Raw genomic sequence first — 15,739 nt, forward strand, 5'->3', positions numbered from 1 at the left:
TGTATTCCCCTACTACATCTTTTCCCAAATTTATCCAAAATCTTGGAAAGCAAAGGGAGGAAAAAATCAGGAAAATAAAAATCCCATAAGATTCTGTGCAACACAAAGTTAATGATTTATCCACACTTAAGCGCCACTATTACAATATCATATTCAGATTTATCAGATAACATCATAGTAATTACAAAGTGCATCAGACAGATCGTCATAATACAAAATAAAGTTGAGGTCTCTTCATCAAGAAATTGTAACAGTTAATGAAAATAGAGTTAATTAGTAAGTAAAGAAATGTAATTAATATTAAGATAATAAACAAAATGTATGAATATCTTTCTCACAGTACTGAAGGTACGTGGCTATTATATATTCAGGAATGGAAACTATTGAATCTAAATGATTATTAACTTTATGAATATAATGGAGGGACACATTCCACGTGGGTAAAATATATCTAAAAACAAAGATGATGTCACTTATCAAACGAAAGCGTTGGTATGTTGATAGACACACAAACAAACACACACGCAAAATTCAAGATTTCGCAACCCACGGTTGCTTCATCAGGAAAGAGGGAAGGAGAGGGAAAGACGAAAGGATGTGGGTTTTAAGGGAGAGGGTAAGGAGTCATTCCAATCCCGGGAGCGGAAAGACTTACCTTAGGGGGAAAAAAGGACAGGTATACACTCGCGCACACACACACATATCCATCCGCACATATACAGACACAAGCAGACATATGTAAAGGCAAAGAGTTTGGGCAGAGATGTCAGTCGAGGCGGAAGTAAAGAGGCAAAGATGTTGTTGAAAGGCAGGTGAGGTATGAGCGGCGGCAACTTGAAATTAGCGGAGGTTGAGGCCTGGTGGGTAACGGGAAGAGAGGATATATTGAAGGGCAAGTTCCCATCTCTGGAGTTCTGATAGGTTGGTGTTGGTGGAAATTATCCAGATAACCCGGATGGTGTAACACTGTGCCAAGATGTGCTGGCCGTGCACCAAGGCATGTTTAGCCACAGGGCGATCCTCATTACCAACAAACGCTGTCTGCCTGTGTCCATTCATGCGAATGGACAGTTTGTTGCTGGTCATTCCCACATAGAAAGCTTCACAGTGTAGGCAGCTCAGTTGGTAAATCACGTGGGTGCTTTCACACGTGGCTCTGCCTTTGATCGTGTACACCTTCCGGGTTACAGGACTGGAGTAGGTGGTGTAAAACCTGTCCCGTGCACCCTCCCACCACCACCTACTCCATTCCTGTAACCCGGAGATGGGAACTTGCCCTTCAATATATCCTCTCTTCCCGTTACCCACCAGGCCTCAGCCTCCGCTAATTTCAAGTTGCCGCCACTCATGCCTCACCTGTCATTCAACAACTTCTTTGCCTCTGTACTTCCGCCTCGACTGACATCTCTGCCCAAACTCTTTGCCTTTACATATGTCTGCTTGTGTCTGTATATGTGCGTGTGTGCGAGTGTATACCTGTCCTTTTTTCCCCCTAAGGTAAGTCTTTCCGCTCCTGGGATTGGAATGACTACTTACCCTCTCCCTTAAAACCCACATCCTTTCATCTTTCCCTCTCCTTCCCTCTTTCCTGATGAAGCAACCGTGGGTTGCGAAAGCTTGAATTTTGTGTGTGTGTTTGTGTTTGTTTGTGTGTCTATCAACATACCAATGCTTTCGTTTGGTAAGTGACATCATCTTTGTTTTTAGATATATTTGATTATTAACTTTTGTCTAAATACTCTTCCCTTTATAGTTTCATATCTTTCTCGTTTGGTTATATTCTCATTTGTACAAATCCTGTTATCAACCCTGTCATTTCTAATGGTCTGCTAAAAGTCAACAAAACCTTACACCTCATTGTCACACATACAGAACCCCTTTCCGTACTTGTGTGATGATATGTCTTATTGCCCAGTGGGGCAGGACAGCTGCACATAGGTGCCCGTGCTACTACTGGAGATTGGTGTTTGTTGACTAGTATAGCCAGGTGGTTCAGTGTGAGCAGAACGGGGTCCATACATGGATGTAGGTCAACAGCTTCTTCCTGCACGTGCACAAGTTGCATATAGTGGTGCTGCTCCACCACAAGGGTGGGAAGTGAGCAGATTTGGCCTGCACAGTGTCTGGACCCGGTGCAGTCACTGTGTCAGAAAACTGGCAGCCCTGCTCCACACCTGCGCAGGCTGTTGTCTGTCCTTTCTTCTGCCACATTAATTTCCTCATGCACACTTCTTTTTCTAGTATTGCTCCATTCTTAACCCCCAAAACATTGCAATCTCACTTTGTAGTTTAATAAACTCACTCAAATCTGTAAAGTTTTTTTCAGTCATCTCTGTGTTCTTGCTGTGACTGATGTATCACGAGGCTTGTGGTTTGTCCTTTTCTTCTTTCTTACACATTTGGTGTTCCTGAGAAGGTTGGCTTTTCTTTCATCGCCTTACATTTTGTGTGACTGTATTCTCTATGGAAAATGCAGGATGGAATAATGACAGAGGCTAGATTGCTACTCAGCACATAATGGAGATGATGTGTTGCAACCAGACACAACAAAAATACTACTGAACATGAGAGTTTTGGTTGGAAGGCCTGGTTCTGAAAAACACACACACACACACACACACACACACACACACACACACACACAATGCAGCTCACACACACATGACCAGTGTCTCTGGCTGGCCTAGGGAGCCAGAGACAGTGGTTTTGTGTGTGTGTGTGTGTGTGTGTGTGTGTGTGTGTGTGTATTCAGGAGAAGGCCTGCCTTTGATGGGGTAGGTGATGTTTGTGACCAGACTGGAGTAGGTGGTGGTAGAAGGATGTATGGGGCAGGTCATGCATCTAGGTCTTCTACTGGGGTATGAGCCATGAGGAAGGGATTGGAAGCAGGGGTTGTGTAAGGATGGATGAGTATATTGTGTAGGTTCGGTGGATGGCGGAATACCACTGTAGGAGGGAGGCCACTGTCCTTCCCACTCGTTCATCCTTACACAACCCCTGCTTCCAATCCCTTACTTCATGGCTCATACCCCTGTAATAGACCTAGATGCAAGACCTGTCCCATACATCCTCCTACCACCACCTACTGCAGTCCGGTCACTAACATCGTCTATCCCATCAAAGGCAGGGCTACCTGTGAAACCAGTAACATGATTTACAAGCTAAGCTGCAACCACTATGCTTCTATGTAGACATGACAACCAACAAGCTGACTGTCTGCATGAATGGCCACGAATAAACTGTGGACAAGAAACATGTGGACCACCCTACTGCTGAACAAGCTGCCAAATATGATATCTCTCATTTCACTGACTGCTTCACAGCCTGTGCCATATGGATCCTTCCCACCAACACCACCTTTTCTGAATTGTGCAGATGGGTACTTTCCCTGCAATACACCCTATATTCCCATAACCCTCCTGGCCTCAACCTTCCTTAGTCACTGTCCTCACACATCCAGCCCCCTCCCTGTGCTACACAGCTGTCATTTCACTGCCACACCCAGGTCTTTTAATTTCTTTTTATTTCTCTCCTTTCTACAACTTCCCCCCCCCCCCCCCCTCCCCAAGCTTCTTTCCTGCCGTCCATTTAAACTGCAGCACTTCACTGTCCGCCACCCCCACCACAGTATCCCTCCCCGCCCTAGCCTCCTCCTTACCCCCACCCAGTTGCCACTCCCATCATGCACTGCTGCTACTGCTCGCAGTGTGGTTTCAGTTGCCTGAGACTGCAGACCTATGTGCGTGAGTGTGTGCGTGTGCGCGTGGGTATGTGTCTGTCGTTCTCAAAGGCCTTAATGGCCGAATGCTATAATTGTGTTCTGCCTGTTGCAACTCAACAACTCCGCCATATGGTGAGTAGCAACTTTCCTCCCAATATTGTGACATTCCATCCTGGATTTTCCATCGTTTGATTTATCTTGTCTCTCTGGCATTTTGGGATACTTATGAATGTGTCTTATTTGAATCTGTTTTTCTTCTGGCCAGTATTCTCGTAGGAATGCTACCTAAAAATCTTATTAGCTTTCTGCTGTCATTCCTGAGCCCATGCAACAAATGACTGCATCTCCCATTACCTTCTTTGATACGGAACTGATCTTCTCACCTACTGTCCAGTCAGCAGGCCAATTTCCTTTGAAGTTTGTCAAAAACATGACAGGGTGGATCAAGCCTTCCAAAACAGATTTGCCGATGCCACTTACCAGAGAGCTGTGATGCTCTATGAGTGCGATTCCATTGTGTAAGCTATGTGACTCTGTTTGTAATTCCTTTTTGATGCATTCCTGTGATCTTATTATTGTCCTTGGTGATTTCAGTCCTCACTGTTCCCATTTGGTTATAGAGCCCACCACATTTCTCGCATGTTCTTCTACAGTCTTAACGATTTTAGCAACATCACTATGCACTGCCTTCATGTCACATTTTACTTTCACATTTTCTGTCTGACATAAACCTGTGCTCGCGCAGGTTTCCTTTCCGTAGCTGTGACTCTTTCGGATTGATTTTGTAATCCTGGTTCTCATTCAGAAATTCTTTCCTGTTTGTCTGTTGCCAATTCCTCACATTTGGCTACAAGATGTTCTAGCTAATGAAATATTGACATAAGATTTTTTGTTATGTTCGTCCTTTTCCTTGTTCTTCCTTCTACTTCTTGTTCTTCCTTTGTAAACTCATTAATGCAACAACACACCCAGGGATGGAACGCACTGCCGCCTTGGTGTCTTTGGAGGCCCAAAGTGATTTTAAGCTTGACACAGTACCTGAAAAATTGTACTCCAGATATGGTTTTTACAACTTTGTTTTCATCTATTTTATTTGTCTTTAGCACTGTAAGTAAGATTTTCCCCCACTCTGGTGTCACTTCCATCCAAAAATCCAGAATCTTTAGCTTTGTCTCCATCTTCCCATTTTGTCATCCTGGTCCTTATTTATCCTGAGAAGTACCTGTGCTCTTTTGGCCATAAAGAGAATTCGCAATGATACATGCATAACATCCACCGTTTGACTTTACTAAATATGTGAATGGTTACAACAGAGGTGACTTTAAACCTTCACAGGCTATTTCACACCCAAAAATATGGTTGTTGCCCAAAAAACTTCTGTTGCAGCAACACTAAAGATTGTTATGATAATTGGCACCTGCTCTAAGGTATCGGTGCGTGTGCCGCTTCATTCACTACTACTATAAAGGTCAGAATCAATAAAATTTTAGAAGACAATAGTTAAATCAAAGTGCTTTATTTCACTGAAACCCTTATTTCTAATAAAAAGTTAATTCATGCAACTGCTTTTTTCCTTCTCCCTTCCAATTGTCACACATTGCTCCACTAGCTTCAACCTTGCTCAACAGAATCCGAAAGCTTCAAAGACACAGAAACCTTACACTGCCCACAGAGGCACTTTCCACAATTTGGTTAGTCTGCAGTGTAATAAAGCACATGAATTAGAACTGGAATGCAGCTGTACCTAGACACGCGGCCACATTAAGTTCCTGCTGTGACCAGTTCTGTGGTTCGCTTTGTTGAATAATGCATTGGCACTAGGCTTGATTCAGACGTGGTAAGTAATAAGGGAAGGGCAAACTGTGTACTTGGGATAACAAATCCTAAATGATGTCCCATGATGTAAAGATTAAAGGACAGTGGCAGAGATGGTTATTCCAAGTTGAATGTAAAATTCTTAAAACTCATAGCATTTTGACCCGTGCCCAGAGTGGCTCTATGTTGGTAAGATGGAATTCTTACAGATAAACAACACAACTTATACGTAATCTGCGTGATTACTGCACTCATGCAGCACTTTTTTTGTGTCTACGGGGGGAGTGTTTCAGGAAGAAAAGAAAACAAACCCTTTGGCACAGAATGAGTTTTGCGGAGCGAAAGCGGTAAGTTGCTAGTCTTTCATACACTGCTGCCTTAAAGGGAAATGGAACCTGTATTTTATGCTTTCCTGTGAGAGTGACAAAAAGGGATAACTGACATCTGATTGTTATGTGTAATCAAGGGCTACATGGTTTCTACACGAAGTTTGTAGTGGTATCTCTGATGGGCTAATATTTGGTTCACCAAAATGTAGCAAAATACTTTTGCCACCCAACAAAAAAGCACAGAAAAAGTGCAATGATGGTTTGTAGAATCTTGTGTTACTGGTTAGCAGTGTGTTATTTGTCACAGTAATTAATAGTTAAATGTTAGGTGCCGGTGTGTATTTGGGTTCTGCTGTAGCTTTTATCATTGCATATATTTCGTGGCATCCTCATTAGTTATTGACTGCCGACAATTGTCATCTCTTGTAAACCCCCCCCCCCCCCCTCCCGAACCCACACACAGACTTACTTCCTATGGTTACATCGAGCTTCTCTTATTACATATTCCATGTAGTGCAATCTTGATCTTCCTCTTGCTTACCTAGCTTCTAATATTGATTTTAGTCATTCCTATCTCACTTTAAATATACAGTAGGCTGCAATAGTCCTGTCATGGCTGATTTTTATGCTTACCCTTGTAACACTCCTTTTCACAACATTTTAAAACGCGTGTGATTGTTATTTTACTGAAAGTTTGACCATGAGTGTGGTGCTATTAACTTAGGCAATTGGACTCAGAATTAATTTGTCTTCTTCAAAACATAATTAGGGTGCAAAGCAATGCGGATAGGCAAATCATTTCTGCTAGGACACGCACATTTGTAATTAACATGTTGTACAGTCTCCAACCCCATTCAGAGTTTTTAATGAGTAACAAACTTACAATAATTAAACCCATAATTTCAATTATTAGTTAACTGTCTACATTAACTATTTCATGAGAAAGCTTCTGAAACAATGTTTAATTGTAATATCGATTATGTACTTTATGGTGAGACACTAAGTAATCAGTAAATCACTGCCTTCCCTTATCAAAACATCCTGTATGGTTCTGAAAAAGGCAACCAAAGAAATTAATCTGCAACCTAACTTCATTTATATTTATGTCCCTTAAACACAAATACACATAAATGAACATGCACTTGTTACATTTTGCAAACATTTAAACAAACCAAAGCGATTAGTTATTTCCCTAGAGTGTTCATTGAGCAAAACTGTCAGAATTAATTTACTTGTAGATTACTGGTTGATTCCTCATGAAAATCTTGTTCTGTTATGACATTATGCAACAGTCAAAATTTTTGAACCTTTTTAATGAGACTGAATCTTTAAATAAAATCATTGTTTTTATTGTGCCTATCAGCGACTCAACATCTCCACTATATGGTGAGTAGCAACATGTCCTTTTCATAATATTTTTGTTACTGAACCTGGAAATAGTTTTTCAAAATGACACAAAATTCCGATAGGCCTTGTAAAGCAAATAATTGGGTTTTTTCTTTAAAATTATGAGGCTAAGGTAAATTTTAAGACTTGAACCAGAAATTTTTCACAGATAGTGTGACTTAGGTAAGTAACAGTCTGTATGCACATGTAAATTGAGTTATATTGATAAAAGAACATACAATATATACTGGCCTGCATGAGTTACAGTTTTAAAGAAAACTACATTGCATAAAGGTGTTGATGCGAAGCGCTCTGTCGGTGTTGGTGAACGATGTGTAGTTTCAGCCTCAGCAATTACAAGGCTCTCATACTGTTTTCCTTCTAATTAACAGTTGCCATGGAATACTGTTTAAACATTCAACTTCTTTATTATCAGAGCCAATGACTGTCAAAGGCAATATTTCCATGAAGTTGTACATATTTTAGCTTCAGTTACAAACCAATGTATGCTCACTATGATGATTGACTACTGCCTTGAGCTTCGTCCTGAGTTAGCGTGCTCTCCACGCTTCTTCCACATTTTCCATTGACACACTTTTGCTCATTAGCACAGAGGGACTTCACTCCAGCTTTTCCTATCCTATTGTTACAATTCTGTTTACCTTATTTATGGATGAGTAACCTTGCAATATATTCACAGGTTATCTTACAGGACGCCAACCCGTGCAATTTAAGATTGAAATTGACGAGCAGATCACAGAACAAATTAATATATTTAAATTTTTAGGGTACAGTATTACATGCATGGAATACAATTAAATACAAAATAAATTAGACCTATTTCACTATTTCTGTGGAATTTTACATAGAACACTGGGAAAGGAAATCCACAGAGACAGTCTGCTAAAGTTCTGTAAGGTTATGGCTACACCAGCACTGCTCTATGGATGTGACAACAGCACTCAGAAGAGAAATGAAAAGAGAATGAAAGCATGTGAAATGAATTTCCTTAGATATGTGGCTGGATATAAGTAAAAAGGGAAATTAAGACACACAAGCTGAACCGCAAAACATAATTGACATAATGAAACAATATCACTAAAGATGGAAAGAACATACGGACCATATACCAGATGCAAGAATTGCTATAAAGCCATAAAACAGTATAAACCAAAAAGCAAACATTAATTCGGAAGACCAATGAAGAAATGGCTTGAACAGTTTTGAAGGACACCAAACAGACCAAAAGGCCCAATCCTTGATGTAGATGACGATGATAAGCTTCTGTGTATATAAATGGTTCATATTTAATACAAAATCAGAAATAAAAATAAATAGTAGCAAAATGTACATGCATTTAGCTAAAACGCCTTCATCCAAATCACTCTGGATCTTATTTTATTACTGTGTAAGCGATGTCTGCTCAGTAACTAGGATGGCAGCTTGAACTACCAACACAGTGAAACAGTTCTGCACACGACGAGGCAGTTGTGAGCAGGCAATGTTAAGTAATCAGTTGCCCAAGACATTCTCCAGAATGTTTTGAAGAAGTGAAAAGTGTGCACAAAGTCTGTCCTTCATACCTTGACCTCTGAACGAAAACATTGATACGTCGACACCTGCAGAGGCTTGATTGAGAAGCAAAATGTATACAATTCTGTTCTGGAAGAAATCATCAGAGCTGACAAGACTTGGCGTTTTCAATACAAACCTACCACAAACGACAAAGTGCAGAAATTCACACGTGTGGTCAATGCTTTGATGATGCAGCTGACCTAGCCAATGTGACATGCTGAGTTGAACAAGATCCCAAAGACGGACTTTCCTGAGAGTGTCTCATGGTTGTGTGAATGTTTTGTGTGTTGTATTAAAGTGGGAGAGACTATGCAGAACACCTGAAGTGTTAAAACAATGACCTTAACTTTTTTAAAGTTCAGTCCCTATACTTTTTGGACTGATGGTGTATAAATGATTGATAATTATGAAAGACATAAGGTCTTCATGTTGCACTCTCTCGTGCATTCCTCAGCAAACCACACCTCAGATGAATTCAGTCTCATCCCTTCTAAAAGTGCTGAAGTAGAGTTGATATGGACATATGAACACCACCATACATACATTTTTTAAAAATATTTTCCCAGTTTCAAAGCTGTTACAGTGGTTAAGTTATATACCACCTCGGTTTGGTGAAAGCACTTACTCAGTGGACAATTATATTTATGTCATTACATATAAATATCACTCGTATAGTATCTGAGATTTATTTTTAACCTGTATGTACACTTGTAAGGTGGATAAGCACATTCTTAGGTCAGAGAAAGACTGTTACATACCACCTGTTGTATTACCATGCCTGCTAACCCATTGTCACTGGGAAATTGAGTTTTAGGTTGATGAGAGCGTTACTATGCTATTGGAAGGAGAAAATATGGTAAATGCTTATAGTTGTTCATAGTTTGAGGATCTTTAATAAAGGGAGAGCATTACTAATACAAAACAACTTTTGCATATTGAAACAAAATGTACAGTTTAATAGTTCTGGTTGCCAAGTTATAGAGCATCACATTTAACTCTTTGAAGTAACTTGATAAAAATACAGCAGCATTTGTATTACGCACATTCGAATATCCATTCCCACGTTCAACAAAGATCATTGCAAACAATGTTGTTTAGCTGTGGTGTGATAATCAAGCAAAAATACTGCCCATACTAGAAGCAGATAATATATTCAGGTTTTTGTCTTGGTCCCTATTGAATAAATATGATGCCACATTCATGATGTAGGTGCTTAATCTTGATATTACTGATAGCTTAAATATTCCCACCCCCCCTTCCCCCGCCCTCCAGTTTTCTACCGTAAAATTGTATATTTCAATTACCTTTTTGTAAATTAATCATATATTTCAAGGCAACAACCTGTGCATGGGCATACCTCATTTATGAAGCAAATAAATATTTAGTGAACACCTAGAAGAAGCCTTTTATTTTTAATTTCTTTTAACCTCTTTTTTCCTCATGTATCACAATGTCTTCGTGTAAGTCCATTGTTGCCTTGGTCACAATGAAGGTCTACATTACTGAACAGTTAAGTGACAACACATGTTGCATACCATTTAATTTTCTGTATTTATCTTTGGTTTGTGCTGTGTGCATGAGACATTTTCTTTGAAAATTGGATTCTCATTAAAAATGCGTTTTCTTCTCAATAAAAGTGGATTTTCCACCTCACAGATTCTTGGCAAAATAATGGGACAGGGTTAAAAACCTTTTCTGATTCTGGTTTGATTTTAATATTTCCATTCTGTTTCTCTGTGTGATAAACTTTTGAACATTATGTGTGGCATTCAGACTTGATTTTGCTTTTATTGTCTCTAAACAAAACCCATAAGATTGTATTTCTAACAGTACCTTGGGAATCCTTTTTTCCTGCGTGTGTTACTTGCACAGATCCTCTCCCTTTTAGAGGCCTTGAATTCTGTAATCAAGAGTACAAACAGTTCAGTTATTGTTGACAATAGATCAATGAAGTAAGTTATACCATCAAAATCATATTACCTTTTCTTTTAGATTGTTTGATTTGTAATTTTGGTTTGCTGTGTATTGCCTTTTGGTATGAAGTTAATTACTGAACCTCCAGACAACTAAGGTAAAAATTTTAATTTTAGAAATGACAAAATAGATCAGTGTTTTTTTGGTCCTTGAGCCTAATTTTCCATTTATGGAGAATTAGCTTCATGTGTGAGACATGTTTGAAAATAATTCTATATTTCAAACCATGATCCCTAAAATTATAGAAGATCAATACATGTAATGAAAAAGAAGTAGCCAGTAGCTGTCTTCAGGAGAAATAACTCACAGTACAAGCAATAAGAACACAACGAAATGAATAATAACACTCTTATATTTTAATATCACAGATTGCATTTTCCTGGCTAATGGTGGTGGTGATTTGAGGGGAGGGGGGGAGGGTCACTCAATAATCAGGCAGATCATGGGACTCCCCCTGCCCTTCTTTGAAGAAGAATAAAATGAGAGACCTGCGTATGGTGTAATATTATATTATGTTATTACATTCTGTGTACAATTACATCAGATAAGGGGGAGGGAGAGCAGAAAGGAAAGAAGTTTCGAGACTGAAAAGTATTCATATGTTGCTGGACTGTTAAATTAATGTTATAAAGAAGGTTAATTAATGTAGACAGACAAAAAGGCAGACCAGTACTTACCTTCACGTGTAATGCTTAATGATACTGTTAGAAACTTTTAATGTGATTAGAGAACTCTTATCTTTTGGAACTACATGTTCCTTCTTCAGAGCAGAAAGGGGGACCAGTCGTGAAAAAGTAAGGGGGAGGAGGGGGCAGGAGCCGTGTTAGACATTGAGTTACACTAAGATCAGTCTGTCATCTCATCCTCCTCTCCAAAAAATTATTTCTTGTCATTACATCACATTGTTTGATGTGTGACCGAACAATCACCACCATCTTGGCCTAGGCCTGCAACTAGGTTATGCAGCAGCTAGTAGCTTCAACCTACAGTTTCAAAAAGTTATAAGAAATATCTAAGCTGTGCCAGAAATGATTTAAGCCAATCTTTCTGGATGTAACGTAACCATGAATAAAATTGAACAGTCTCAAATTTGGTGTTCAAAAATTTATTGCATCTTTTCTCATTCTGGTGGCTTCTTATAAATTTCCTCCTAGTGGTTGTATGTAACTGACACCTGTGTACTGACACGCCTGTGTACTGTAGGGGGAAAGCATCCTGTCTGGTACTATTCCTATTAAAGATTTTAGCACACAACTTCCTATTAAGATAGTTGCTGTCTCGCCTGTCCCCCTTCCCCCTCCCCTGTCCTATCCTTATCTTAAGGCCATCAGTGACTACTTATTAATTCCTGGACAGTCTCCAGTCCTTCAGAGCTTTCCTTTATTTCAGCTTCCAGAGGATGAGCTTTGTGATTTTTTAATACCTGTTCCCCAATTTCCTCTTCTACTTGAACTTCACAAGTAGTTGGATATTTTCATATAAACATTGTAACAAGGAGTGTTTAGTATTTTCATTACTTAAATGTATCAGTAAAATATGCAGTTTCCTGAATGAATATTTCACCCTGCAGCCGTGTGTGTAGTGTTGTCAAACACATGGTGCCAAATTAAAACTGTAAGTCAGACTGGAGTCAAATCATGACTTGTGCCTTTCACAGGCTGTCTTACTGACTGAGATATCTAAAACTTATGAACTGCTTTCACAATATCAATTCTATCAGTACATCTCCCCAACTTTGCAAACTTCACCTAAGGTACATTTTTAATTCATTCTGGATATCTCACAACAGTACACACTTTATTGCTGAGTGAAAGTGTCTGGATACAGCCCATACATTTTTAATGGCCTATTTCTCCACAGTATTCTTTTACCAGTGGAACTAACACAGAGAGGCATGCAGAAAAGTTTCTGTAACATTTGAACAATCAAAAAGTCAGGATGGAATAATAACAATGTTATGAAAAGGATATAAGGAGATATTGAGCTGCAGATAGGCACAACAAAAAAACTGCTGTACATTGAAGCTTTTGGCCAGAAGGTCTTCTTCTAAATTAGGAAACACACACACACATTCACACCAGCATGACAAACGCACATAGGCACTATCTCTGGCGTCTGAGGCCTGACTGCGAATAGCAAGTGCACTGTATGGAAGAAGCAAGAAGCTATCTGTGGGTTGTGGGGATGAAGCAGAGGCTGGGGGGGGGGGGGGGGGGGTGTTAGCAGGGTAGGGTGGGTGAAAATGTAGAGCTGGTTGTGGGAGCCTACAGAGATGCAAAGGGAATGGGGAATGGGGTAGGGCTGCTAGATGCAGTCTGGAAATTGGGGGTGCGAGGAGGGGAGATTAATGGGTACGTTGGTGGACTTGAAGGCTGTGTAGTGCTCGAGTGGGAGCAGGGAAGGGGATAGGTGGGTGAAGGACAGGGTTTAGCCAAGTTTGTGGTCAGGGGAGTAACAGGAACATAGGATATATTGCAGGGAGAGTTCCCACTTGTGAAATTAAGAAAAGTTGTTGGTTGGAAGCATCCGTATAGGGCAGTCTGTGAAGCAGTCATCGAAGTTAAGCATGTTCAGCAACTGAGTAGTCCACCTGTCTCTTGACCACAGTTTGTCAGTGGCCATTCATGTGAACAAACAGCTTGTTGGTTGTCATGCCCATGTAGAAAGTAGCACAGTGGTTGCAGCTTAGTTTGTAAATCCCATTACTGCTACCACAGGTAGTCCTGCCTTTGATTGGACAGGTCTTACGTCTAGATCATGTTGCAGGGATATGAGCCATAATGCAAGGTGCTGGCATAGACAAGAATATTGTGTACTTCCTGTGGGCAGTAGAATACCACTGTGGGGAGGAGTGGGAAGAAAAGTGGGTATGATATTCCGCATCTCAGGGCACATCGAGACATAGTCAAAACCCTGCCAGAGAATGTGATTGAGTTGAGCTCCACTATTGGGTGATACTGCATGATGAGGGGGAGTTTTTCTTTTTTCTTTTTTTCTGTGGTCTAGTCTCAGTCTGGCATATGGTTTTAATCCATCAAAAAGTTCAAGTATCTTTCAATCTTTGTGTTAAGAAGAAGTTTACCACTGAAATCAACAATAGGAACCACTTTAATTCTGCGTATTGTCACCATAACTGCTTAAGTTGCTTACGTAACACATCTGAATATTATATAAAGAATTTTGAACTTTTGGTATTGAGGTTTATAATTTCATTTCTGGCCTCAAAAACCATGGACTTCATTAGGTACTTGCATTATTTGTTCATAAAGCAAGATGTATGATACACTTGTTTATTGAAAATGAGTTTATCACATTACGTGTTGGTGGTTCAGAGCAGTGCTGTCATAACTACATTTTGGAAGAAAATGAAGTTACACCTGCCACTGTGTTGTTGAAGCTATTGTTTTGTCTATGAAATAAAATAATGGGTGTCCGTTTACTGATCTGTCATACAAAGATGATGTTCAAATATTGTAACTACAGATTCTGTATGTTGACAGTGTAGTACCATCATGACTACTGTTAAGAACCTTTTGCACTCATATTTTTAGCAGGTTGTAACTGCTTTGGTAATTTTGTTTCACTGAACAGAAAAAACAAATTTGTATATCACGACACGGTTACGTTAGTATCTCTTCACTCGTTTGTCATTGTAATGTGCAGGAAAAAGTGTTATTTGAATCAGCAAGTTGTGTGTGAAGTACTCTAATACATTCAGCAGCATTGGAAACATACTACAGTAAAACAACACAGTTGCTGTGCCGTGAGAAATTGTTGCTATTATTGTAGGAATTCCACATGCTTGCCAAAAAGTGTAGGACCTCAAACTAAGAATTCAGATGCGATAGACAATGGTATTCATGGGCAGTTATCAGTTAATCTTGATGAAACAGCCAAAACAACTGCAAATAGAACCAAAGGCAACTAATAATATAGAAGTAGAATAAGCCTGCTTCATTCAATCCAACCTTGTGAATTTATTAAATAGATATGTTGGAGTGGTAACTTTTATTTACAGGAATAACTCCCAAATGCAAACGTGAAGAATGGAAATGGAGAAGAAACATTAGAAAAGAAGCTTATTAGAAAGGAAAAGCTTACATTAATTCAAGCAGAAAATAAGTGCAAGAAAAGCAGATCGGTTCACGTTGTGTAATAACTGCAAGGTGCAAGTGTAAAGATAAAGTATCATTAAAAGAAAGAAATTGTTTAAGACATGTTATGGCTTAGAAAGTACTGATAGGAAATGTGATTATCTGGTCAAACTGATAAAGAAAAGGAATTTGTAGCAGATTGGAAGATAGTATTACGTCCAGGCATTCTTGCACATCACTATGTACATTTATTCTTGGAAGCCAAGTAGTAAAGGTATGCAAAACTTAAGTTTTTGCTTATATTTGGAATACCGATTGGTAAGTAAAAATAGTTTTGGGGAAAACTACTCCTGAAGGTGTAGTGAGTGCAAATGTGCCAAGCACAATAATCATCAAAGAGCATCAGATGACATTGTGAGATGTATAAGAAATCATGCAGATTAATTTGATAAAGTAGAATCGCACTACATTAGAAATGATAGTTGATGGCTGTACCTAGACAGCACCCTCAATGTTTGAAAAATGTATGGAATGTATATTCAGAAGTGTCAAGAGGAGGAGAAGGAACACTTATAAGCTTGGGTTTATGAAAACATTATTAATGAAGAATACAATCTTGGATTTTTCGAACCTATGAAGTATACATGTGATGAGTGTGAGGCCTACAAGAATGCTGAACTGTAAAATAAGTCTTCTTTGGAGGAAAAAATACAAAGACATCTGAAAAACAAATACATGGCTCACGCAGGAAAAGATGTCGACAAATTGGAGGTGCAAACTGACAGAACATTTCTGTGTGCCTGTTCTTTGTGGTATCCTTGCTTTGTTACAAAAGAAAGCTGAGT

General features: G+C 39.3%; 1 protein-coding gene across 3 annotated transcripts in view; it reads left to right on the top strand.

Moving 5' to 3' along the window:
- The window catches only part of LOC126416262 (host cell factor 1-like), a 111,239-nt gene that overhangs the window by 13,534 nt on the left and 81,966 nt on the right, over positions 1 to 15,739 (top strand). The window lies entirely within an intron of this gene.

This window comes from Schistocerca serialis, chromosome 8 (genome assembly GCF_023864345.2).
Source record: "Schistocerca serialis cubense isolate TAMUIC-IGC-003099 chromosome 8, iqSchSeri2.2, whole genome shotgun sequence".
Taxonomy (NCBI): domain Eukaryota; kingdom Metazoa; phylum Arthropoda; class Insecta; order Orthoptera; family Acrididae; genus Schistocerca; species Schistocerca serialis.